Raw genomic sequence first — 3,949 nt, 5'->3', positions numbered from 1 at the left:
CGGAGCCTGCAACCGCCATCTACTTCCGGGAAACCAGGATAGCATCCCTGTGACAACCAATGTAGGGGGTCTTTGAATCCCCTGTCTTAGAGCTAGGGAAACAGCTCTGATTCTGATGCACTAGTGCTTCTCCCTCACTGCTAGGGAGAAATCTAGGTGCTGTTTTCTGTGAAAATGTGGAATGTGCACCTGGGGGCCAAATTGAACAAAAGGAGATGCTCCAGACCAGTGACTATAGCCTGGTGTTCTCCCTGCAGTTCCTGCTACTGTCCTAGGATCTGTTAATTCCTTTGCAGAACTACTCCAATTGGCTCCTATCATCCTGGTGTTTCTCATCATCCAGGATACTGCAATTCTCTTCAACATCAGCATCATTTTCCTCCTGTTCTCCAACACCTTTGTCTTCCAGGATGACCTGGGCTGTCGTCTTCTGACACAGGAGAAGAATGAGGTACAAACAAGTCAGCTGTAAGACAATGGAGCAGGGGGCGACAGTCCTTTCTACTGTCGTCCCCCCAGCTCCCTTTCTCTTTCAACCAAAGTCGTTGTGCCTCATTCTTCTCCCATGCGCCATCAGGAGGCGGCACTGGGCAACTCTGTATTCCATAAGTTCAAAGGGACCGCCCTCCTCAAAGCTATGTTCTTCGCCCCCAGCATCTTCCTTCATGTCTGGGTCATGACTTTACACTGGAAAAATTCCCAACTGCTTTGTCAGGAAAAAGAGACTTTCTGTATTCTGGAGACTAGCATGGCAGTGTTATTGGTTACTTCTGCAAATGGACAGCTGTGAGACTGGGTGATCCTCACTTCTACCAGGACTCTATGCCTCCATAAGTTCACCAACACCAAAGGTAACCAATTCTTGCTACATTGGTGGATGCTTTTCCTTCCTCGTAGAGGCTACATTTGTGCCTCTGTGGGATGGGATTGGCCCTATGCACAGCAAACGTTTAACTTACCTAGAACAGGCCTCAGGCCACTTGTGTTGAGCAGTTAAGAAGACAGATTAAAGTGTTTTAGCACATTAAAGTGTTTCCCAGCATAGATCTCAGTACATGAGGGTCCCAGCCTCCCCCTCAGTTCTTCCCCCATTCCTTCCTGCTCTCCACCCCTTTCCTCATGCAAGGCTGAGGCTTCATCCTGGGGAAGCTGTCATTTTGCCTGGTACAGGAGGGTCTCCTGGTACCTGCTTTCTTTGCACCAAACACTAATTAATGATGAAGGTTGCAAAGAGTGACATTTTAAGCTCCTGACAGATCACACTGAAGACATTTAGATTTTATGCCCAAGGCCCTTTTTAAAATTTTTACACTTTTTAAAAATAGGAAATAAATTGAATTCTTTTTCCATAAAAAATTTGCTTATTTGAAAAATCAGTATTAAAACTCTGAAGCCTAAGGGTTCATGGATAAACTAAAGTTAGAGTCCTCTGTATATAAGTCTCATCTTCTTAAAGTGGTTTTATTTTTTATGTTAACATTTAGTGACCATAAAATTCTTAGAGTTCAGATGTTAATAGACTAGATGTATATATTGATAAATACAAAAGTATATCCCCTGTTGAATTTAACTGACCTACATTTTATACATTTGTATAGAATTTTAGATGATTTTAAGAAATATCAAAAGTATGTGTACACACACATAAGCACATGTTTGAACATATGCATGCACATGTGTGTGTTGTATGGACAGAAGGTATACCCTAGTGTATTTGTGCGGTTTCTCAAAACAAAGCTTGGGCATAAACCTCAGTTCCTGATAGACCTTCTTTGCAATCTTTTCTTATCAGTATAATATTTGTTCTGTGACTATGACCTTGGCACATTAATCAGATACTGTTTCTTTTTTTTTTTTTTCAAAGATTTATTTGACAGAGAGAGATCACAAGTAGGCAGAGAAGTAGGCAGAGAGAGAGAGGAGGAAGCAGGCTCCCTGCCGAGCAGAGAGCCTGATGTGGGGCTCGATCCCAGGAACCTGACATCATGACCTGAGCCGAAGGCAGAGGCTTAACCCACTGAGCCACCCAGGTGCCCTCAGATACTGTTTCTTACACAGTATACCATTCACCCATCAAGCGCTTGCTAAATAAAACAAATATAAATTAATCCATGGTAATTTTCATTATTTATTAATATATTATTATGGCGGGGGAGCCTGAGTAACAGAGTAAATTGGTTTTGGTGAAAGTTTTGGAAAATGCACTTTACCCCAAGTGAAAAATATTTTACTGCTGAAATTTCAGATATGTGACCTGTCTATCAACAAGTATTTTATATATAGGAGTCTTCTCATTTTTTAATCCCCCAGTAAAGTTAACCATGATATTTAGGTGTCATGCATATCATGTACATATACTTTTACATACATATTATGTAACAGCAGGTATTTTTGTATAATTTTAATTTGCATCACACACACACACACACACACACTCCACACACATGAAATAACAGCACTAAAAAATGTAAGAATTAGCTTTGTTTTCCTAACCCGAGATTTACATCCTTGCATTTTTAGGGATCATGAGACAGCTTCACAGAAGGTATTGGCTTGTGTTTTTTTGGTCTTTTTTAAAAATTTTTTTAAAAAAGATTTATGTATTTGAGAGTCAGAGGGCAAGCAAGCAAGCACACAGAGGGAAAAGGAGAAGCAGACTCCTCACTGAACAAGGAGCCCGATGCAGGGCTGGATCCCAGGACCTTGAGATTATGACTTGAGTGGAAGACAGCTGCTTAACCAACTGATCTTGAGTTCACCCAGATTTGTTTAAAAGTAAAAGTCTAAACATTGCAACATGCAGATAATAATTTCAAATAAACCTAACAATTGTAATTTTTTAAGTGTCACTATCTTTGGGTCAAATAGACTGAAGTGCAATTTTCTAGGAATATTTCTACCAAAAATATAATGCTACATAGATGGGTAGAAAATATTTAATAGAATTGCTCTGAGTAATACTTTCTGGAAAAAAAACAAGTGAAGGTCACTTCTCTAGTACACACATTATTTCATTAATTTAAATAAAATACTGTGTGCCCTGCTACACTTTAAAAAAAAAAAACAAACAGAATTTTAGATGATGCGTATACTCAGGAAATAGCCCAAATCATTCTTCGCTGACAGAGAAAAGTTTTAAGTTACTACCTACTATTGAACTAAGATTTGATATTAGTGAAACAACAGATTTCATTTTCAAGCATGCCCAAGATCAGAGGAAGGTAAGTCAGCCCATTCAATGATTTTTGTTTAGCTCCTCAAATACTTTGACTCTACTACATTTTGGAGCTAAACATCCCCTCTTTCAACCCAGCTTGGGCTTTGAGAATCTCGAAATATTGTGATAAGAAGGATTGAGAAATATATTCAAATCATATTAAATATGCATTTTAGGGTAGATATACTATCATTCTAAATATACATAAACATTCGTGATAAAAGTCTAGGAAGATATAGATCAAAAATTCACACTGAGTATAGCCGTACTGTGATTATAGAAGTGTTTTCCTTTTTTGTTTTTATAAATGATAGTCCTTTAAACAAAAACTTTGTTTATAAATGTTTAGTAACAACTACTATATCGAAGCTATTGTTTTTGGTTCTGAATAGTGAACAAAACAGTCTTTATTATGTTGATTATAAAATTAGAGTAATTTCTATTTGAAAATATAAATTTGATATGGTAACAATTTTGTAGAATTTTGTACTTGAAAACCATGATTATTTCTGCATAACAGTTATTCTTTATTCTTTCTGTGGTTGTTAAAAATGTTCTAAAATACAGTAAGATTATTACACAAAAAAATCAAAAACTGTCTTAAAACCTTATATTCAATCTCAAAATTATGATTTTATTTTTTAAGTAACCTCTACACAGTATACCATTTGTCTGTTCCAGTTGTTCTATCATCTATCATTGAAAAAAACTCTTATTCTGGAAATATTACCA

At 37.2% G+C, this 3,949-nt stretch overlaps 1 pseudogene; it reads left to right on the top strand.

Annotated features, from left to right (window-relative positions):
- The first annotated feature begins 215 nt into the window (after positions 1-215).
- On the top strand, positions 216-834 carry LOC125091528 (transmembrane protein 138-like; annotated as a pseudogene).
- The last annotated feature ends 3,115 nt before the right edge of the window (positions 835-3,949 follow it).

Source organism: Lutra lutra, chromosome X (assembly GCF_902655055.1).
Source record: "Lutra lutra chromosome X, mLutLut1.2, whole genome shotgun sequence".
NCBI classification, from domain to species: Eukaryota; Metazoa; Chordata; class Mammalia; order Carnivora; family Mustelidae; genus Lutra; species Lutra lutra.
The sequence above is the reverse complement of the archived record's forward strand: the minus strand, read 5'-3'. Positions and strand labels throughout refer to the sequence as shown.